Here is a 24,305-nt window from a genome sequence, read left to right as displayed (position 1 = left end):
GGCTGAATGGCCTCCTCCTGCACCTATTTTCTATGTATATTATCACTCGATGTGTACATGTTCCCAGGGTATGTATATTATCCCTCGATGTGTACATGTTCCCAGGGTATGTATATTATCCCTCGATGTGTACATGTTCCCAGGGTATGTATATTATCCCTCGATGTGTACATGTTCCCAGGGTATGTATATTATCCCTCGATGTGTACCCGTAGCTAAAATGAAGCCCATGGGATTAAAGGGGCAGAGGCAGTGTGGATAGGATATTGTCGAAGAGACAGAAAGCAGAGAGCAGTGGTGAAAGGATGTTTATCAGACTGGATGAATTATAGAGTGGGATCTCCCTGGGGTCAGTATTAGGATCACTGCTCTTTTTGAGATATATGAATGAACTGGATTTGGGCATACAGGGCATCATTTCAAAGTTTACAGATGACATGAGGCTGAGAAATGCAGTAAACAATGAGGATAGTAACAGACTTCAGGGGGACACAGACTGGTGAAATGGGCAGACACATGGCACATGAAGTTTAATGCAGAGGAGTGAGAGGTGATGCCTTTCACTGGGCAGAATGGAGAGAGGCAATAGCAACCAAAAGGTACAATGATAAAGGGGTGCAGGAACAGAGAGATGGGGGTGTAAGTACACAAATCTTTGTTGGTGGCAGGACAAGTTGGTAAAATGGTATGTGGGATCCTGGACTTTATACAGAGAGGCACAGAGTCCAACCCCAGTGCTGTGGGCATTAACCCAGTGTGTGCTGTCCCCGTGTGCGCTGTCCCAGTGTCCACTGTCCCAGTGTCCACTGTCCCCGGGTCCACTATCCCAGTGTCCACTGTCCATGTGTGCACTATCCCAGTGACCACTGTCCATGTGTCCACTGTTCCCAGGGACCACTGTCCATGTGTGCACTATCCCAGTGTTCACTGTCCCCGGGACCACTGTCCATGTGTGCACTATCACAGTGTCCACTACCCCCGGGTCCACTGTCCATGTGTGCACTATCCCAGTGTCCACTGTCCCCAGGGACCACTGTCCATGTGTGCACTATCCCAGTGTCCACTGTCCATGTGTGCACTATCCCAGTGTCCACTACCCCCGGGTCCACTGTCCATGTGTGCACTATCCCAGTGTCCACTGTCCATGTGTGCACTATCCCAGTGTCCACTACCCCCGGGTCCACTGTCCATGTGTGCACTATCCCAGTGTCCACTACCCCCGGTTCCACTATCCATGTGTGCACTATCCCAGTGTCCACTGTCCATGTGTGCACTATCCCAGTGTCCACTGTCCCCAGGGACCACTGTCCATGTGTGCACTATCCCAGTGTCCACTGTCCCCAGGGACCACTGTCCATGTGTGCACTATCCCAGTGTCCACTGTCCCCAGGGACCACTGTCCATGTGTGCACTATCCCAGTGTCCACTGTCCCCAGGGACTACTGTCCATGTGTGCACTATCCCAGTGTCCACTGTCCCCAGGGACCACTGTCCATGTGTGCGCTATCCCAGTGTCCACTGTCCCCAGGGACCACTGTCCATGTGTGCACTATCCCAGTGTCCACTATCCCCGTGTGCACTATCCCAGTGTCCACTATCCCCGGGTCCACTATCCTCGGGTCCACTATCCCCGTGTGCACTATCCCAGTGTCCACTATCCCAGGGTCCACTATCCCAGGGTCCACTATCCCAGGGTCCACTATCCCAGGGTCCACTATCCCCAAGGACCACTGTCCATGTGTGCACTATCCCAGTGTCCACTGTGCCAGGGACCACTGTCCATGTGTGCACTATCCCAATGTCCACTATCCATGTGTGCACTGTCCCAGTGTCCACTGTCCCCGGGTCCACTACCCCAGGGACCACTGTCCATGTGTGCACTATCCCAGTGTCCACTACCCCCAGGTCCACTGTCCATGTGTGCACTATCCCAGTGTCCACTATCCCCGGGACCACTGTCCATGTGTGCACTATCCCAGTGTCCACTGTCCCCGGGACCACTGTCCATGTGTGCACTATGCCAGTGTCCACTATCCCCGTGTGCACTATCCCAGTGTCCACTATCCCCGTGTGCACTATCCCAGGGTCCACTGTCCTTGGGTCCACTATCCCCGTGTGCACTACTGTCCCCAGGTCCACTATCCCAGGGTCCACTATCCCCGGGTCCACTATCCTCGGGTACACTATCCCCCTGTGCACTATCCCAGTGTCCACTATCCCTGGGTCCACTATCCCAGTGTCCACTGTCCCCAGGGACCACTGTCCATGTGTGCACTATCCCAGTGTCCACTGTCCCAGGGACCACTGTCCATGTGTGCACTATCCCAATGTCCACTATCCCAGTGTCCACTGTCCCCGGGTCCACTACCCCAGGGACCACTGTCCATGTGTGCACTATCCCAGTGTCCACTACCCCCAGGTCCACTGTCCATGTGTGCACTATCCCAGTGTCCACTACCCCCGGGACCACTGTCCATGTGTGCACTATCCCCGTGTGCACTATCCCAGGGTCCACTATCCCCGTGTGCACTACTGTCCCCAGGTCCACTATCCCAGGGTCCACTATCCCCGTGTGCACTATCCCCGGGTCCACTGTCCCCGGGTCCACTGTCCCCGGGTCCACTGTCCCCGGGTCCACTATCCCCGTGTGCACTATCCCAGGGTCCACTATCCCCGTGTGCACTATCCCAGGGTCCACTGTCCCCGGGTCCACTATCCCCCTGTGCACTATCCCCGGGTCCACTGTCCCCGGGTCCACTATCCCCGGCTCCACTATCCTCGGGTCCACTATCCCAGTGTCCACTATCCCAGTGTCCACTATCCCCGTGTGCACTGTCCCAGGGTCCACTGTCCCAGGGTCCACTGTCCCAGGGTCCACTGTCCATGTGTGCACCATCCCAGAGTCCACTGTCCCCGGGTCCACTGTCCATGTGTGCACTATCCCCGGGTCCACTGTCCCCGGGTCCACTATCCCCGTGTGCACTATCCCAGGGTCCACTATCCCCGTGTGCACTATCCCAGGGTCCACTATCCCCGTGTGCACTATCCCAGGGTCCACTATCCCCGTGTGCACTATCCCAGGTTCCACTGTCCCCGGGTCCACTATCCCAGGGTCCACTATCCCCGTGTGCACTATCCCAGGGTCCACTATCCCCGTGTGCACTATCCCAGGGTCCACTGTACCCGGGTCCACTATCCCAGGGTCCACTGTCCATGTGTGCACTATCCCAGTGTCCACTATCCCCGGGTCCACTATCCCCGTGTGCACTATCCGAGTGTCCACTATCCCCGGGTCCACTATCCCAGGGTCCACTATCCCCGTGTGCACTATCCCAGTGTCCACTATCCCCGGGTCCACTATCCCAGGGTCCACTATCCTCGTGTGCACTATCCCAGTGTCCACTATCCCAGTGTCCACTGTCCCCAGGGACCACTGTCCATGTCTGCACAATCCCAGTGTCCACTGTCCCAGGGACCACTGTCCATGTGTGCACTATCCCAGAGTCCTCTGTCCCCGGGTCCACTGTCCATGTGTGCACTATCCCAATGTCCACTATCCATGTGTGCACTGTCCCAGTGTCCACTGTCCCCGGGTCCACTACCCCAGGGACCACTGTCCATGTGTGCACTATCCCAGTGTCCACTACCCCCAGGTCCACTGTCCATGTGTGCACTATCCCAGTGTCCACTATCCCCGGGACCACTGTCCATGTGTGCACTATCCCAGTGTCCACTGTCCCCGGGACCACTGTCCATGTGTGCACTATGCCAGTGTCCACTGTCCCCGTGTGCACTATCCCAGTGTGCACTATCCCAGGGTCCACTGTCCTTGGGTCCACTATCCCCGTGTGCACTACTGTCCCCAGGTCCACTATCCCAGGGTCCACTATCCCCGGGTCCACTATCCTCGGGTACACTATCCCCCTGTGCACTATCCCAGTGTCCACTATCCCATTGTCCACTGTCCCCAGGGACCACTGTCCATGTGTGCACTATCCCAGTGTCCACTGTCCCAGGGACCACTGTCCATGTGTGCACTATCCCAATGTCCACTATCCCAGTGTCCACTATCCCAGTGTCCACTGTCCCCGGGTCCACTACCCCAGGGACCACTGTCCATGTGTGCACTATCCCAGTGTCCACTACCCCCAGGTCCACTGTCCATGTGTGCACTATCCCAGTGTCCACTACCCCCGGGACCACTGTCCATGTGTGCACTATCCCCGTGTCCACTACCCCCAGGTCCACTGTCCATGTGTGCACTATCCCAGTGTCCACTACCCCCGGGACCACTGTCCATGTGTGCACTATCCCCGTGTGCACTATCCCAGGGTCCACTGTCCTCGGGTCCACTATCCCCGTGTGCACTATCCCAGGGTCCACTGTCCTCGGGTCCACTATCCCCGTGTGCACTACTGTCCCCAGGTCCACTATCCCAGGGTCCACTATCCCCGGGTCCACTATCCCCGTGTGCACTGTCCCCGGGTCCACTGTCCCCGGGTCCACTGTCCCCGGGTCCACTGTCCCCGGGTCCACTGTCCCCGGGTCCACTGTCCCCGGGTCCACTGTCCCCGGGTCCACTGCCCCCGGGTCCACTGCCCCCGGGTCCACTGCCCCCGGGTCCACTATCCCCGTGTGCACTATCCCAGGGTCCACTATCCCCGTGTGCACTATCCCAGGGTCCACTGTCCCCGGGTCCACTATCCCCCTGTGCACTATCCCAGGGTCCACTATCCCCGTGTGCACTATCCCAGGGTCCACTGTCCATGTGTGCACTATCCCCGGGTCCACTGTCCCCGGGTCCACTATCCCCGGCTCCACTATCCTCGGGTCCACTATCCCAGTGTCCACTATCCCAGTGTCCACTATCCCAGTGTCCACTGTCCCCGGGTGCACTGTCCCCGGGTCCACTGTCCCAGGGTCCACTGTCCATGTGTGCACTATCCCAGAGTCCACTGTCCCCGGGTCCACTGTCCCCGGGTCCACTGTCCATGTGTGCACTATCCCCGGGTCCACTGTCCCCGGGTCCACTATCCCCGTGTGCACTATCCCAGGGTCCACTATCCCCGTGTGCACTATCCCAGGGTCCACTATCCCCGTGTGCACTATCCCAGGGTCCACTATCCCCGTGTGCACTATCCCAGGGTCCACTGTCCCCGGGTCCACTATCCCAGGGTCCACTATCCCCGTGTGCACTATCCCAGGGTCCACTGTACCCGGGTCCACTATCCCCGGGTCCACTGTCCATGTGTGCACTATCCCAGGGTCCATTGTCCCCGGGTCCACTATCCCAGGGTCCACTGTCCCCGGGTCCACTATCCCAGGGTCCACTGTCCCCGGGTCCACTATCCCAAGGTCCACTATCCCAGTGTGCACTATCCCAGGGTCCACTGTCCCCGGGTCCACTATCCCAGGGTCCACTGTCCCCGGGTCCACTATCCCAAGGTCCACTATCCCCGTGTGCACTATCCCAGGGTCCACTGTCCCCGGGTCCACTATCCCAGGGTCCACTATCCCCGTGTGCACTATCCCAAGGTCCACTATTCCCGTGTGCACTATCCCAAGATCCACTATCCCCGTGTGCACTATCCCAGTGTCCACTATCCCCGGGTCCACTATCCCCGTGTGCACTATCCCAGTGTCCACTATCCCCGTGTGCACTATCCGAGTGTCCACTATCCCCGGGTCCACTATCCCAGGGACCACTGTCCATGTGTGCACTATCCCAGAGTCCTCTGTCCCCGGGTCCACTGTCCATGTGTGCACTATCCCAATGTCCACTATCCATGTGTGCACTGTCCCAGTGTCCACTGTCCCCGGGTCCACTACCCCAGGGACCACTGTCCATGTGTGCACTATCCCAGTGTCCACTACCCCCAGGTCCACTGTCCATGTGTGCACTATCCCAGTGTCCACTATCCCCGGGACCACTGTCCATGTGTGCACTATCCCAGTGTCCACTGTCCCCGGGACCACTGTCCATGTGTGCACTATGCCAGTGTCCACTATCCCCGTGTGCACTATCCCAGTGTGCACTATCCCAGGGTCCACTGTCCTTGGGTCCACTATCCCCGTGTGCACTACTGTCCCCAGGTCCACTATCCCAGGGTCCACTATCCCCGGGTCCACTATCCTCGGGTACACTATCCCCCTGTGCACTATCCCAGTGTCCACTATCCCATTGTCCACTGTCCCCAGGGACCACTGTCCATGTGTGCACTATCCCAGTGTCCACTGTCCCAGGGACCACTGTCCATGTGTGCACTATCCCAATGTCCACTATCCCAGTGTCCACTGTCCCCGGGTCCACTACCCCAGGGACCACTGTCCATGTGTGCACTATCCCAGTGTCCACTACCCCCAGGTCCACTGTCCATGTGTGCACTATCCCAGTGTCCACTACCCCCGGGACCACTGTCCATGTGTGCACTATCCCCGTGTCCACTACCCCCAGGTCCACTGTCCATGTGTGCACTATCCCAGTGTCCACTACCCCCGGGACCACTGTCCATGTGTGCACTATCCCCGTGTGCACTATCCCAGGGTCCACTGTCCTCGGGTCCACTATCCCCGTGTGCACTACTGTCCCCAGGTCCACTATCCCAGGGTCCACTATCCCCGGGTCCACTATCCCCGTGTGCACTGTCCCCGGGTCCACTGTCCCCGGGTCCACTGTCCCCGGGTCCACTGTCCCCGGGTCCACTGTCCCCGGGTCCACTGTCCCCGGGTCCACTGTCCCCGGGTCCACTGCCCCCGGGTCCACTATCCCCGTGTGCACTATCCCAGGGTCCACTATCCCCGTGTGCACTATCCCAGGGTCCACTGTCCCCGGGTCCACTATCCCCCTGTGCACTATCCCAGGGTCCACTATCCCCGTGTGCACTATCCCAGGGTCCACTGTCCATGTGTGCACTATCCCCGGGTCCACTGTCCCCGGGTCCACTATCCCTGGCTCCACTATCCTCGGGTCCACTATCCCAGTGTCCACTATCCCAGTGTCCACTATCCCAGTGTCCACTATCCCCGTGTGCACTGTCCCCGGGTCCACTGTCCCAGGGTCCACTGTCCATGTGTGCACTATCCCAGAGTCCACTGTCCCCGGGTCCACTGTCCCCGGGTCCACTGTCCATGTGTGCACTATCCCCGGGTCCACTGTCCCCGGGTCCACTATCCCCGTGTGCACTATCCCAGGGTCCACTATCCCCGTGTGCACTATCCCAGGGTCCACTATCCCCGTGTGCACTATCCCAGGGTCCACTATCCCCGTGTGCACTATCCCAGGGTCCACTGTCCCCGGGTCCACTATCCCAGGGTCCACTATCCCCGTGTGCACTATCCCAGGGTCCACTGTACCCGGGTCCACTATCCCCGGGTCCACTGTCCATGTGTGCACTATCCCAGGGTCCATTGTCCCCGGGTCCACTATCCCAGGGTCCACTGTCCCCGGGTCCACTATCCCAGGGTCCACTATCCCCGTGTGCACTATCCCAGGGTCCACTGTCCCCGGGTCCACTATCCCAGGGTCCACTATCCCCGTGTGCACTATCCCAAGGTCCACTATTCCCGTGTGCACTATCCCAAGATCCACTATCCCCGTGTGCACTATCCCAGTGTCCACTATCCCAGGGTCCACTATCCCCGTGTGCACTATCCCAGTGTCCACTATCCCCGTGTGCACTATCCGAGTGTCCACTATCCCCGGGTCCACTATCCCAGGGTCCACTATCCCCGTGTGCACTATCCCAGTGTCCACTATCCCCGGGTCCACTATCCCAGTGTCCACTATCCCAGTGTCCACTGTCCCCAGGGACCACTGTCCATGTTTGCACAATCCCAGTGTCCACTGTCCCAGGGACCACTGTCCATGTGTGCACTATCCCAATGTCCACTATCCATGTGTGCACTATCCCAGTGTCCACTATCCCCGTGTGCACTATCCCAGGGTCCACTGTCCTCGGGTCCACTATCCCCGTTTGCACTACTGTCCCCAGGTCCACTATCCCAGGGTCCACTATCCCCGGGTCCACTATCCCCGGGTCCACTATCCCCGGGTCCACTATCCCCGGGTCCACTATCCCCGGGTCCACTATCCCCGTGTGCACGGTCCCCGTGTGCACGGTCCCCGGGTCCACTACCCCCGGGTCCACTATCCTCGGGTCCACTATCCCCGTGTCCACTATCCCCGTGTGCACTGTCCCCGGGTCCACTATCCCAGGGTCCACTATACCCGTGTGCACTATCCCAGGGTCCACTGTCCCCGGGTCCACTGTCCATGTGTGCACTATCCCAGGGTCCACTGTCCCCGGGTCCACTATCCCCGTGTCCACTATCCCAGGGTCCACTATCCCCGTGTCCACTATCCATGTGTGCACTATCTCAGGGTCCACTGTCCATGTGTGCACTATCCCAGGGTCCACTGTCCCCGGGTCCACTATCCCAGGGTCCACTGTCCCCGGGTCCACTGTCCATGTGTGCACTATCCCAGGGTCCACTGTCCCCGGGTCCACTGTCCATGCGTGCACTATCCCAGGGTCCACTATCCCCGTGTGCACTATCCCAGGGTCCACTGTACCCGGGTCCACTATCCCAGGGTCCACTGTCCATGTGTGCACTATCCCAGTGTCCACTATCCCCGGGTCCACTATCCCCGTGTGCACTATCCGAGTGTCCACTATCCCCGGGTCCACTATCCCAGGGTCCACTATCCCCGTGTGCACTATCCCAGTGTCCACTATCCCCGGGTCCACTATCCCAGGGTCCACTATCCTCGTGTGCACTATCCCAGTGTCCACTATCCCAGTGTCCACTGTCCCCAGGGACCACTGTCCATGTCTGCACAATCCCAGTGTCCACTGTCCCAGGGACCACTGTCCATGTGTGCACTATCCCAGAGTTCACTGTCCCCGGGTCCACTGTCCATGTGTGCACTATCCCAATGTCCACTATCCATGTGTGCACTGTCCCAGTGTCCACTGTCCCCGGGTCCACTACCCCAGGGACCACTGTCCATGTGTGCACTATCCCAGTGTCCACTATCCCCGGGACCACTGTCCATGTGTGCACTGTCCCAGTGTCCACTGTCCCCGGGACCACTGTCCATGTGTGCACTATGCCAGTGTCCACTATCCCCGTGTGCACTATCCCAGTGTGCACTATCCCAGGGTCCACTGTCCTTGGGTCCACTATCCCCGTGTGCACTACTGTCCCCAGGTCCACTATCCCAGGGTCCACTATCCCCGGGTCCACTATCCTCGGGTACACTATCCCCCTGTGCACTATCCCAGTGTCCACTATCCCTGGGTCCACTATCCCATTGTCCACTGTCCATGTGTGCACTATCCCAGTGTCCACTGTCCCAGGGACCACTGTCCATGTGTGCACTATCCCAATGTCCACTATCCCAGTGTCCACTGTCCCCGGGTCCACTACCCCAGGGACCACTGTCCATGTGTGCACTATCCCAGTGTCCACTACCCCCAGGTCCACTGTCCATGTGTGCACTATCCCAGTGTCCACTACCCCCGGGACCACTGTCCATGTGTGCACTATCCCCGGGTCCACTATCCCAGGGTCCACTATCCTCGTGTGCACTATCCCAGTGTCCACTATCCCAGTGTCCACTGTCCCCAGGGACCACTGTCCATGTCTGCACAATCCCAGTGTCCACTGTCCTAGGGACCACTGTCCATGTGTGCACTATCCCAGAGTCCACTGTCCCCGGGTCCACTGTCCATGTGTGCACTATCCCAATGTCCACTATCCATGTGTGCACTGTCCCAGTGTCCACTGTCCCCGGGTCCACTACCCCAGGGACCACTGTCCATGTGTGCACTATCCCAGTGTCCACTATCCCCGGGACCACTGTCCATGTGTGCACTATCCCAGTGTCCACTGTCCCCGGGACCACTGTCCATGTGTGCACTATGCCAGTGTCCACTATCCCCGTGTGCACTATCCCAGTGTGCACTATCCCAGGGTCCACTGTCCTTGGGTCCACTATCCCCGTGTGCACTACTGTCCCCAGGTCCACTATCCCAGGGTCCACTATCCCCGGGTCCACTATCCTCGGGTACACTATCCCCCTGTGCACTATCCCAGTGTCCACTATCCCTGGGTCCACTATCCCATTGTCCACTGTCCCCAGGGACCACTGTCCATGTTTGCACTATCCCAGTGTCCACTGTGTCCCAGGGACCACTGTCCATGTGTGCACTATCCCAATGTCCACTATCCCAGTGTCCACTGTCCCCGGGTCCACTACCCCAGGGACCACTGTCCATGTGTGCACTATCCCAGTGTCCACTACCCCCAGGTCCACTGTCCATGTGTGCACTATCCCAGTGTCCACTACCCCCGGGACCACTGTCCATGTGTGCACTATCCCCGTGTGCACTATCCCAGGGTCCACTGTCCTCGGGTCCACTATCCCCGTGTGCACTACTGTCCCCAGGTCCACTATCCCAGGGTCCACTATCCCCGGGTCCACTATCCCCGTGTGCACTGTCCCCGGGTCCACTGTCCCCGGGTCCACTGTCCCCGGGTCCACTGTCCCCGTGTGCACTGTCCCCGGGTCCACTGTCCCTGTGTGCACTATCCCAGGGTCCACTATCCCCGTGTGCACTATCCCAGGGTCCACTGTCCCCGGGTCCACTATCCCCCTGTGCACTATCCCAGGGTCCACTATCCCCGTGTGCACTATCCCAGGGTCCACTGTCCATGTGTGCACTATCCCCGGGTCCACTATCCTCGGGTCCACTATCCCAGTGTCCACTATCCCAGTGTCCACTATCCCAGTGTCCACTATCCCAGTGTCCACTATCCCCGTGTGCACTGTCCCCGGGTCCACTGTCCCAGGGTCCACTGTCCATGTGTGCACTATCCCAGAGTCCACTGTCCCCGGGTCCACTGTCCCCGGGTCCACTGTCCATGTGTGCACTATCCCCGGGTCCACTATCCCCGTGTGCACTATCCCAGGGTCCACTATCCCCGTGTGCACTATCCCAGGGTCCACTATCCCCGTGTGCACTATCCCAGGGTCCACTATCCCCGTGTGCACTATCCCAGGGTCCACTATCCCCGTGTGCACTATCCCAGGGTCCACTGTCCCCGGGTCCACTATCCCAGGGTCCACTATCCCCGTGTGCACTATCCCAGGGTCCACTGTACCCGGGTCCACTATCCCCGGGTCCACTGTCCATGTGTGCACTATCCCAGGGTCCATTGTCCCCGGGTCCACTATCCCAGGGTCCACTGTCCCCGGGTCCACTATCCCAGGGTCCACTATCCCAGTGTCCACTATCCCAGTGTCCACTATCCCCGTGTGCACTATCCCCGTGTGCACTGTCCCCGGGTCCACTGTCCCAGGGTCCACTGTCCATGTGTGCACTATCCCAGAGTCCACTGTCCCCGGGTCCACTGTCCATGTGTGCACTATCCCCGGGTCCACTGTCCCCGGGTCCACTATCCCCGTGTGCACTATCCCAGGGTCCACTATCCCCGTGTGCACTATCCCAGGGTCCACTATCCCCGTGTGCACTATCCCAGGGTCCACTATCCCCGTGTGCACTATCCCAGGGTCCACTGTCCCCGGGTCCACTATCCCAGGGTCCACTATCCCCGTGTGCACTATCCCAGGGTCCACTGTACCCGGGTCCACTATCCCCGGGTCCACTGTCCATGTGTGCACTATCCCAGGGTCCATTGTCCCCGGGTCCACTATCCCAGGGTCCACTGTCCCCGGGTCCACTATCCCAGGGTCCACTGTACCCGGGTCCACTATCCCAAGGTCCACTATCCCAGTGTGCACTATCCCAGGGTCCACTGTCCCCGGGTCCACTATCCCAGGGTCCACTGTCCCCGGGTCCACTATCCCAAGGTCCACTATCCCAGTGTGCACTATCCCAGGGTCCACTGTCCCCGGGTCCACTATCCCAGGGTCCACTGTCCCCGGGTCCACTATCCCAAGGTCCACTATCCCCGTGTGCACTATCCCAGGGTCCACTGTCCCCGGGTCCACTATCCCAGGGTCCACTATCCCCGTGTGCACTATCCCAAGGTCCACTATTCCCGTGTGCACTATCCCAAGATCCACTATCCCCGTGTGCACTATCCCAGTGTCCACTATCCCCGGGTCCACTATCCCCGTGTGCACTATCCCAGTGTCCACTATCCCCGGGTCCACTATCCCCGTGTGCACTATCCGAGTGTCCACTATCCCCGGGTCCACTATCCCAGGGTCCACTATCCCCGTGTGCACTATCCCAGTGTCCACTATCCCCGGGTCCACTATCCCAGTGTCCACTATCCCAGTGTCCACTGTCCCCAGGGACCACTGTCCATGTTTGCACAATCCCAGTGTCCACTGTCCCAGGGACCACTGTCCATGTGTGCACTATCCCAATGTCCACTATCCATGTGTGCACTATCCCAGTGTCCACTATCCCCGTGTGCACTATCCCAGGGTCCACTGTCCTCGGGTCCACTATCCCCGTTTGCACTACTGTCCCCAGGTCCACTATCCCAGGGTCCACTATCCCCGGGTCCACTATCCCCGGGTCCACTATCCCAGGGTCCACTATCCCCGTGTGCACGGTCCCCGTGTGCACGGTCCCCGGGTCCACTACCCCCGGGTCCACTATCCTCGGGTCCACTATCCCCGTGTCCACTATCCCCGTGTCCACTATCCCCGTGTCCACTGTCCCAGGGTCCACTGTCCCCGGGTCCACTATCCCAGGGTCCACTATACCCGTGTACACTATCCTAGGGTCCACTGTCCCCGGGTCCACTATCCCCGTGTGCACTATCCCAGGGTCCACTGTCCCCGGGTCCACTGTCCATGTGTGCACTATCCCAGGGTCCACTGTCCCCGGGTCCACTATCCCCGTGTCCACTATCCCAGGGTCCACTATCCCCGTGTCCACTATCCATGTGTGCACTATCTCAGGGTCCACTGTCCATGTGTGCACTATCCCAGGGTCCACTGTCCCCGGGTCCACTATCCCAGGGTCCACTGTCCCCGGGTCCACTGTCCATGTGTGCACTATCCCAGGGTCCACTGTCCCCGGGTCCACTGTCCATGCGTGCACTATCCCAGGGTCCACTATCCCCGTGTGCACTATCCCAGGGTCCACTGTACCCGGGTCCACTATCCCAGGGTCCACTGTCCATGTGTGCACTATCCCAGTGTCCACTATCCCCGGGTCCACTATCCCCGTGTGCACTATCCGAGTGTCCACTATCCCCGGGTCCACTATCCCAGGGTCCACTATCCCCGTGTGCACTATCCCAGTGTCCACTATCCCCGGGTCCACTATCCCAGGGTCCACTATCCTCGTGTGCACTATCCCAGTGTCCACTATCCCAGTGTCCACTGTCCCCAGGGACCACTGTCCATGTCTGCACAATCCCAGTGTCCACTGTCCCAGGGACCACTGTCCATGTGTGCACTATCCCAGAGTCCACTGTCCCCGGGTCCACTGTCCATGTGTGCACTATCCCAATGTCCACTATCCATGTGTGCACTGTCCCAGTGTCCACTGTCCCCGGGTCCACTACCCCAGGGACCACTGTCCATGTGTGCACTATCCCAGTGTCCACTATCCCCGGGACCACTGTCCATGTGTGCACTGTCCCAGTGTCCACTGTCCCCGGGACCACTGTCCATGTGTGCACTATGCCAGTGTCCACTATCCCCGTGTGCACTATCCCAGTGTGCACTATCCCAGGGTCCACTGTCCTTGGGTCCACTATCCCCGTGTGCACTACTGTCCCCAGGTCCACTATCCCAGGGTCCACTATCCCCGGGTCCACTATCCTCGGGTACACTATCCCCCTGTGCACTATCCCAGTGTCCACTATCCCTGGGTCCACTATCCCATTGTCCACTGTCCCCAGGGACCACTGTCCATGTGTGCACTATCCCAGTGTCCACTGTCCCAGGGACCACTGTCCATGTGTGCACTATCCCAATGTCCACTATCCCAGTGTCCACTGTCCCCGGGTCCACTACCCCAGGGACCACTGTCCATGTGTGCACTATCCCAGTGTCCACTACCCCCAGGTCCACTGTCCATGTGTGCACTATCCCAGTGTCCACTACCCCCGGGACCACTGTCCATGTGTGCACTATCCCCGGGTCCACTATCCCAGGGTCCACTATCCTCGTGTGCACTATCCCAGTGTCCACTATCCCAGTGTCCACTGTCCCCAGGGACCACTGTCCATGTCTGCACAATCCCAGTGTCCACTGTCCTAGGGACCACTGTCCATGTGTGCACTATCCCAGAGTCCACTGTCCCCGGGTCCACTGTCCATGTGTGCACTATCCCAATGTCCACTATCCATGTGTGCACTGTCCCAGTGTCCACTGTCCCCGGGTCCACTACCCCAGGGACCACTGTCCATGTGTGCACTATCCCAGTGTCCACTATCCCCGGGACCACTGTCCATGTGTGCACTATCCCAGTGTCCACTGTCCCCGGGACCACTGTCCATGTGTGCACTATGCCAGTGTCCACTATCCCCGTGTGCACTATCCCAGTGTGCACTATCCCAGGGTCCACTGTCCTTGGGTCCACTATCCCCGTGTGCACTACTGTCCCCAGGTCCACTATCCCAGGGTCCACTATCCCCGGGTCCACTATCCTCGGGTACACTATCCCCCTGTGCACTATCCCAGTGTCCACTATCCCTGGGTCCACTATCCCATTGTCCACTGTCCCGAGGGACCACTGTCCATGTGTGCACTATCCCAGTGTCCACTGTGTCCCAGGGACCACTGTCCATGTGTGCACTATCCCAATGTCCACTATCCCAGTGTCCACTGTCCCCGGGTCCACTACCCCAGGGACCACTGTCCATGTGTGCACTATCCCAGTGTCCACTACCCCCAGGTCCACTGTCCATGTGTGCACTATCCCAGTGTCCACTACCCCCGGGACCACTGTCCATGTGTGCACTATCCCCGTGTGCACTATCCCAGGGTCCACTGTCCTCGGGTCCACTATCCCCGTGTGCACTACTGTCCCCAGGTCCACTATCCCAGGGTCCACTATCCCCGGGTCCACTATCCCCGTGTGCACTGTCCCCGGGTCCACTGTCCCCGGGTCCACTGTCCCCGTGTGCACTGTCCCCGGGTCCACTGTCCCCGTGTGCACTATCCCAGGGTCCACTATCCCAGGGTCCACTATCCCCGTGTGCACTATCCCAGGGTCCACTGTCCCCGGGTCCACTATCCCCCTGTGCACTATCCCAGGGTCCACTATCCCCGTGTGCACTATCCCAGGGTCCACTGTCCATGTGTGCACTATCCCCGGGTCCACTGTCCCCGGGTCCACTATCCCCGGCTCCACTATCCTCGGGTCCACTATCCCAGTGTCCACTATCCCAGTGTCCACTATCCCAGTGTCCACTATCCCAGTGTCCACTATCCCCGTGTGCACTATCCCCGTGTGCACTATCCCCGTGTGCACTATCCCAGGGTCCACTGTCCCCGGGTCCACTATCCCAGGGTCCACTATCCCCGTGTGCACTATCCCAGGGTCCACTGTACCCGGGTCCACTGTCCATGTGTGCACTATCCCAGGGTCCATTGTCCCCGGGTCCACTATCCCAGGGTCCACTGTCCCCGGGTCCACTATCCCCGGGTCCACTATCCCAGGGTCCACTGTCCCCGGGTCCACTATCCCAAGGTCCACTATCCCAGTGTGCACTATCCCAGGGTCCACTGTCCCCGGGTCCACTATCCCAGGGTCCACTGTCCCCGGGTCCACTATCCCAAGGTCCACTATCCCCGTGTGCACTATCCCAGGGTCCACTGTCCCCGGGTCCACTATCCCAGGGTCCACTATCCCCGTGTGCACTATCCCAAGGTCCACTATTCCCGTGTGCACTATCCCAAGATCCACTATCCCCGTGTGCACTATCCCCGGGTCCACTATCCCCGGGTCCACTATCCCCGTGTGCACTATCCCAGTGTCCACTATCTCCGGGTCCACTATCCCCGTGTGCACTATCCGAGTGTCCACTATCCCCGGGTCCACTATCCCAGGGTCCACTATCCCCGTGTGCACTATCCCAGTGTCCACTATCCCCGGGTCCACTATCCCAGTGTCCACTATCCCAGTGTCCACTGTCCCCAGGGACCACTGTCCATGTTTGCACAATCCCAGTGTCCACTGTCCCAGGGACCACTGTCCATGTGTGCACTATCCCAATGTCCACTATCCATGTGTGCACTATTACAGTGTCCACTATCCCCGTGTGCACTATCCCAGTGTCCACTATCCCCGTGTGCACTATCCCAGGGTCCACTGTCCTCGGGTCCACTATCCCCGTTTGCACTACTGTCCCCAGGTCCACTATCCCAGGGTCCACTATCCCCGGGTCCACTATCCCCGGGTCCACTATCCCCGGGTCCACTATCCCCGTGTGCACGGTCCCCGTGTGCACGGTCCCCGTGTGCACGGTCCCCGGGTCCACTACCCCCGGGTCCACTATCCCCGTGTCCACTATCCCCGTGTGCACTGTCCCCGGGTCCACTGTCCCAGGGTCCACAGTCCCCGTGTGCACTGTCCCCGGGTCCACTGTCCCCGTGTGCACTATCCCAGGGTCCACTGTCCCCGGGTCCACTGTCCATGTGTGCACTATCCCAGGGTCCACTGTCCCCGGGTCCACTATCCCCGTGTGCACTGTCCCCGGGTCCACTATCCCCGTGTGCACTATCCCAGGGTCCACTATCCCCGTGTGCACTATCCCAGGGTCCACTGTCCCCGGGTCCACTATCCCCGTGTGCACTATCCCAGGGTCCACTGTCCATGTGTGCACTATCCCCGGGTCCACTGTCCCCGGGTCCACTATCCCCGGCTCCACTATCCTCGGGTCCACTATCCCAGTGTCCACTATCCCAGTGTCCACTATCCCAGTGTCCACTATCCCCGTGTGCACTGTCCCCGGGTCCACTGTCCCAGGGTCCACTGTCCATGTGTGCACTATCCCAGAGTCCACTGTCCCCGGGTCCACTGTCCATGTGTGCACTATCCCCGGGTCCACTATCCCCGTGTGCACTATCCCAGGGTCCACTATCCCCGTGTGCACTATCCCAGGGTCCACTATCCCCGTGTGCACTATCCCAGGGTCCACTATCCCCGTGTGCACTATCCCAGGGTCCACTGTACCCGGGTCCACTATCCCCGGGTCCACTGTCCATGTGTGCACTATCCCAGGGTCCATTGTCCCCGGGTCCACTATCCCAGGGTCCACTGTCCCCGGGTCCACTATCCCAGGGTCCACTGTCCCCGGGTCCACTATCCCAGTGTGCACTATCCCAGGGTCCACTGTCCCCGGGTCCACTATCCCAGGGTCCACTGTCCCCGGGTCCACTATCCCAAGGTCCACTATCCCAGGGTCCACTGTCCCCGGGTCCACTATCCCAGGGTCCACTATCCCCGTGTGCACTATCCCAAGGTCCACTATTCCCGTGTGCACTATCCCAAGATCCACTATCCCCGTGTCCACTATCCCCGGGTCCACTATCCCCGTGTGCACTATCCCAGTGTCCACTATCCCCGGGTCCACTATCCCCGGGTCCACTATCCCCGGGTCCACTATCCCCGGGTCCACTATCCCAGGGTCCACTATCCCCGTGTGCACTATCCCAGTGTCCATTATCCCCGGGTCCACTATCCCAGTGTCCACTATCCCAGTGTCCACTATCCCAGTGTCCACTGTCCCCAGGGACCACTGTCCATGTTTGCACAATCCCAGTGTCCACTGTCCCAGGGACCACTGTCCATGTGTGCACTATCCCAATGTCCACTATCCATGTGTGCACTATCCCAGTGTCCACTATCCCCGTGTGCACTATCCCAGGGTCCACTGTCCTCGGGTCCACTATCCCCGTTTGCACTACTGTCCCCAGGTCCAATATCCCAGGGTCCACTATCCCCGGGTCCACTATCCCCGGGTCCACTATCCCAGGGTCCACTATCCCCGTGTGCACGGTCCCCGTGTGCACGGTCCCCGGGTCCACTACCCCCGGGTCCACTGTCCTCGGGTCCACTATCCCCGTGTCCACTATCCCCGTGTCCACTATCCCCGTGTGCACTGTCCCCGGGTCCACTGTCCCAGGGTCCACAGTCCCCGTGTGCACTGTCCCCGGGTCCACTGTCCCAGGGTCCACTGTCCCCGGGTCCACTATCCCAGGGTCCACTATACCCGTGTGCACTATCCTAGGGTCCACTGTCCCCGGGTCCACTATCCCCGTGTGCACTATCCCAGGGTCCACTGTCCCCGGGTCCACTGTCCATGTGTGCACTATCCCAGGGTCCACTGTCCCCGTGTGCACTATCCCAGTGTCCACTATCCCCGGGTCCACTATCCCAGTGTCCACTATCCCAGTGTCCACTATCCCAGTGTCCACTGTCCCCAGGGACCACTGTCCATGTTTGCACAATCCCAGTGTCCACTGTCCCAGGGACCACTGTCCATGTGTGCACTATCCCAATGTCCACTATCCATGTGTGCACTATCCCAGTGTCCACTATCCCCGTGTGCACTATCCCAGTGTGCACTATCCCAGTGTGCACTATCCCAGGGTCCACTGTCCTCGGGTCCACTATCCCCGTTTGCACTACTGTCCCCAGGTCCACTATCCCAGGGTCCACTATCCCCGGGTCCACTATCCCCGGGTCCACTATCCCCGTGTGCACGGTCCCCGTGTGCACGGTCCCCGGGTCCACTACCCCCGGGTCCACTATCCTCGGGTCCACTATCCCCGTGTCCACTATCCCCGTGTCCACTATCCCCGTGTGCACTGTCCCCGGGTCCACTGTCCCAGGGTCCACAGTCCCCGTGTGCACTGTCCCCGGGTCCACTGTCCCCGTGTGCATTATCCCAGGGTCCACTGTCCCCGGGTCCACTGTCCATGTGTGCACTATCCCAGGGTCCACTGTCCCCGGGTCCACTATCCCCGTGTCCATTATCCCAGGGTCCACTATCCCCGTGTCCACTATCTCAGGGTCCACTGTCCATGTGTGCACTATCCCAGGGTCCACTGTCCCCGGGTCCACTATCCCAGGGTCCACTGTCCCCGGGTCCACTGTCCATGTGTGCACTATCCCAGGGTCCACTGTCCCCGGGTCCACTGTCCATGCGTGCACTATCCCAGGGTCCACTGTCCCCGGGTCCACTTTCCCCGGGTGCACTATCCCAGGGTCCACTATCCCCGTGTGCACTATCCCAGGGTCCACTATCTCAGGGTCCACTGTCCATGTGTGCACTATCCCCATGTGCACTATCCCAGGGTCCACTGTCCATGTGTGCACTATCCCCGTGTGCACTATCCCAGGGTCCACTGTCCATGTGTGCACTATCCCCGTGTGCACTATCCCAGGGTCCACTATCCATGTGTGCACTATCTCAGGGTCCACTGTCCATGTGTGCACTATCCCAGGGTCCACTGTCCCCGGGTCCACTGTCCATGTGTGCACTATCCCAGGGTCCACTGTCCCGGGTCCACTGTCCATGTGTGCACTATCCCAGGGTCCACTGTCCCCGGGTCCACTGTCCCAGGGTCCACTATCCCAGGGTCCACTGTCCATGTGTGCACTATCCCCGTGTGCACTATCCCAGGGTCCACTGTCCATGTGTGCACTATCCCCGTGTGCACTATCCCAGGGTCCACTGTCCCCGGGTCCACTGTCCCGGGCTGTTGCTGCCGGCAGATGTCTCCCAGTCACTGACCTGTGTCCAGTGGGACCGGGCGGTTCACAGCCTCCTTTCAATGGGAATACACAAACGGGAAGAGCGGCTCCGAGAGCGAATCCAGGAGTGAGAGCGGCTCGGTCCGCGAGCGGGTCCAGGAGTGAGCGCGGCTCGGACCGGCTCCGGGAGCAGGTGCTGAAGACGGTGTGTGGACCGTGTCGGGAATCCCCGACCTCAGACTGCCCGCCCCACCTCCCAGAGGTTTCAGTTTCGCTTTTACTGCTCTCGCTCCCGCCTTCGCCCCCTTTCACACACACACTCCCTCTCTCTCTCTCTCACACTCCGTCTCTCTCCCCCTCTCACACACACACACTCCCTCCCTCTATCTCTCTCACACACTCCCTCCCTCCCTCACTCTCCTTCTCCCCATTTCTCACATTCCCTCTCCCTCACACACTCCCCCTTTCTCACACACTCCCTCTCTCTCTTTCTCTCCCCCTTACACTCCCTCCCTCTCTCCTTCGCCCCCTTTCTCACACACACTGAAAGCCCTCTCTGTGAAGCACACCAGAGATCCCCAGCTCCACACACTGTTCCCTTTCACTTTAAAGAGCCAGAGGTTTATTTACAGGGACACCCACCCTGACACACTCAATGTGTTGTAGCTCAGTGCCTGCAAGGTGAGCACCAATCAGAATAAAGCTCTGCTATGAGTCATGTGTTGCTGGGCAGAGTGTAAGAATTCAGGTTTCTTTCTCACTCTGACAGGTCCCGCTGCTGCCCCCTACCGGGAAGAACAACAACACCACCGCCATGTGCCAGCACCAGTGAACAGGGACAGAAAAGGTGCGGGAGGAGGGGGTTTCACATTCCTGGGGCTTTGGGACCAATTCTAGGGCAGGAGGGGCTTGTACAATGGATGTGATCTCTCTTTTGGCTAAGATCATGCGTAACTGACCTGACAGGGGAGTAACCATGACCCCCACGTGGTTCTCCCTGGATCAGGAAGGTGATTCTCCTATGCTTTTTGGAAATAGGAGGTGGGTGGGGTGGCTTGACCCATCCACCTCCATGGCACGAACCTGGTATTGCAGTACTTCCAGGAACGGTGCAGTGGCTCTAGGCCTTTTGGCTAAGAGCATTGGCGCAGAGTGATCCTTGATGTGTGCAAGGTGACCTCTGACGTTTGTAATCTGACAAGATGATCTGACAAAGAATTGGAAAGATTGGCAACGAATAAAAGAAAAATGGATGTGATCTCTTTACCACATCATAAACCACACATTACAAGACGGCTCCAATACATATCTTCACTAATCTTCCTGGTAACCACTTTCACCATTTATGGTGGTGGTTCTTCACTCTCACTTCTGATTCAATTTCACACTTCTCTCTCTTACTCTACCTCTATCATGATTCTCTTTCTATCTTAATTGTTTCTCTTCTACTGACTGTACCAAGTTTGGCTTCAACAAGAACCTGGTTTGTGGCTGTCGTTTGAGAAACAACTCTGCTGGTGTTCTACCAGTAGTTATATGAGGAGTATTACGATAAGTAATTAGAAAATTTGTAGTTTGTGGTCAAACACAACTGCCGTTCCTTTGGATTTGGATCCAACATTTGCTTGATGAGGGCACGTTTTACAAGTTGTACTGTGCGCTCTGCTGCACCATTTGAAGCAGGGTGGGACGGTGGAACTTTGGTATGTTTCACACCATTTCTGCTCGTGAACTGTGTAAATTCTTCTGAACAAAATTGCAGCCCATTATCAGACACAATTTCTTCTGGGAGGGCATATGAAGAAAACAATCTTCGCACATTGTCTAGTGTTTTACTTGTTATTTTCTGCATCGGAAACACCTCGACCCACTTCGAATGACTATCAATCACAATGAACAATTGCTGTCATTCTAGCTCAGCAAAATCTACATGTAACCTTTGCTACACCCTGGGAGGCCATTTCAATGGCTGTAATGGCACTGATGCTTACCGATTGACATGGTGCACACACTGACTAACGATGTACTCTATATCTTTATCTAGACCTGGCCACCATAAGTAACTGTGTGCAAAACTCTTGTTTTTGATTGATGATCATGACGTCAATCATCGTGCAATGCTGCGCTAGCGCAGATGGATCATTCGGTGTTACGCCTCATTTAACACCCGCCCCAGGAAACACCTGAAAATCCAGGTGGTCCCAGGTTGAGGCAGGTGGTATTAGCAGCATTTGTAAGTGGCGGGAATGAGGATCCTACATCGCAGGTCATATTGACTACAACGTTGTACAAATAAATGTTGTGTGAAGCTCGTACTTGCAAACTTCACTTTTATCTGCCATTACAGTGCCCTTACAACTTCAGTAAGAAAATCTAATGAGGGCAGTAGTAGTTTGCCAGCGTATCATGCTCCATGCTATTGTTAGTCGGCGTCAAGCTAGTAGAAGGGCTCTTGGCCATGTCAGGCCACGGATGCGGAGAAGCCGAAGACGTCTGGGAAGGAGGGCTTACAGGCATCAACACTCATACCTCCAGCTCTTTGAGGAGCAGTGTGTGAGAAGGCTGCGCTTCCAAAAGGAAGTGCTGAAAGAGAAATGCCATCTCCTACAGGCAGACCGATGCCTGGACCGCTCTGGAGGCAGCCTTCAATACTCCCCTCAACAGGTATTTGAATTCATTGTGGTGTGCTGCATCATGAGGGGCCAGGCATTGCCCGTGGGGATTGCAGGGCAATGCCTGGTGGAGGAGGACGATGAAGAGGAGCCTGGCAAGGCCCCCATTAGATAGCCATACCATCCACGTCGCCAACGCATAATGGACCAGCTCTCCTAAATGGAGGAAACTGAGGGATGGAGCTAATACTGGACACGCTATGTGCTCCCATAAAGGCACATCTCCGGTGACCGTTGGAATGATGCACAAGACACCAATAGCAAATGATGAATCATAAATTTTACTGCAACAAAGTCACAAAAACACCCCCACCAAAATAAAACCATACAATATACGTTATGTTGCAGGGCACTGAGCAACAATTAAACTTCTTTACTGCCGCAAGTTTCAGCTCGGGGACACAAAGTCTGTTGCGCAACGCCTGCGTTAACGCCAACGCTCCTCGAACTTACATTTTTGCTGAAACTTGCAGTCGAGGCCGCTAACGATTTTCAGGCACTATTTATAATGACCCGCAATTATCATCCCAAAATCGAAAAAGCCGAAAATACAGCCCATGCTCTGTTTGATACTTAGAGTGGAGCAATATAGTATGCCAACACGCACAATGCCAATATGCAAAGTTTGTGTGTAATATGTACAATGTGCACATAATATACAGAGCATACATCCTCATGTAGTGTGTGCACATAATAGTGTGCGTTGTATAGTGTGTACAATAGAAAATGTATTGTATAGTGTGTACAATAGTGTATTGTATAGTGTGTACAATACTGTGTGTATTGTATAGTGTCTACAAGAGTGTGTGTATTGTATAGTGTGTACAATAGTGTGTGTATTGTAGTGTGTACAATAGTGTGTGTATTGTAGTGTGTACAATAGTGTGTGTATTGTATAGTGTGTACAATAGTGTGTGTATTGTATAGTGTGTACAATAGAGAGTGTATTGTATAGTGTGTACAATAGAGTGTGTATTATATAGTGTGTACAATAGTGTGTGAATTGTATAGTGTGTACAATAGTGTGTGTATTGTATAGTGTGTACAATAGCGTGTGAATTGTATAGTGTGTACAATAGAGAGTGTATTGTATAGTGTGTGTATTGTATAGTGTGTACAATAGAGTGTGTATTGTATAGTGTGTACAATAGTGTGTGAATTGTATAGTGTGTACAATAGTGTGTGTATTGTATAGTGTGTACAAGAGTGTGTGTATTGTATAGTGTGTACAATAGAGTGTGTATTGTATAGAGTATGTACAATAGAATGTGTGCACATAAGAACATAAGAAATAGGAGCAGGAGTAGGCCATTTGGCCCCTTGAGCCTTCTCCGCCATTCAATAAGATCACGGCTGATCTGATCATGGACTCAGCTCCACTTCCCTGCCCGCTCCTCATAACCCTTTACTCCCTTATCGCTCAAAAATCTGTCTATCTCCGCCTTAAATATATTCAATGACCCAGCCTCCACAGCTCTCTGGGGCAGAGAATTCCACAGATTTACAACCCTCTGAGAGAAGAAATTCCTCATTTCAGTTTTAAATAGGTGACCCCTTATTCTAAGACTATGCCCCCTAGTTTTAGTTTCCCCAATGCATCCACCTTGTCGAGCCCCCTCATTATGTTATATGTTTCGATAAGATCACCTCTCATTCTTCTGAACTCCAATGAGTATAGGCCCAACCTACTCATAAGTCAACCCACTCATAAGTCAACCCCCTCATCTCCAGAATCAACCTAGTGAACCTCCTCTGAACAGCCTCCAATACAAGTATATCCTTCCTTAAATACGGAAACTAAAACTGTACACAGTACTCCAGGTGTGGCCTCACCAAAACCCTGTACAGTTGTAGCAGGACTTCTCTGTTTTTATACTCTATCCCCCTTTGCAATAAAGGCCAACATTGCATTTGCCTTCCTGATTACTTGCTG

The 24,305-nt window shown here is 57.2% G+C and overlaps 1 protein-coding gene across 1 annotated transcript in view; it reads right to left on the bottom strand.

Annotated features, from left to right (window-relative positions):
* The window catches only part of LOC139229877 (antigen peptide transporter 1-like), a 264,121-nt gene extending 244,035 nt beyond the window's left edge, over positions 1 to 20,086 (bottom strand). The window contains 1 exon segment of the mRNA XM_070861510.1: positions 19,741 to 20,086. The gene's annotated coding sequence lies outside the window, so the exon portion shown is untranslated.
* Positions 20,087 to 24,305: the final 4,219 nt, after the last annotated feature.

Source organism: Pristiophorus japonicus, chromosome 19 (assembly GCF_044704955.1).
Source record: "Pristiophorus japonicus isolate sPriJap1 chromosome 19, sPriJap1.hap1, whole genome shotgun sequence".
NCBI classification, from domain to species: domain Eukaryota; kingdom Metazoa; phylum Chordata; class Chondrichthyes; family Pristiophoridae; genus Pristiophorus; species Pristiophorus japonicus.
Note: the sequence above shows the minus strand (reverse complement) of the source record. Positions and strands in the feature narration are given on the sequence as shown.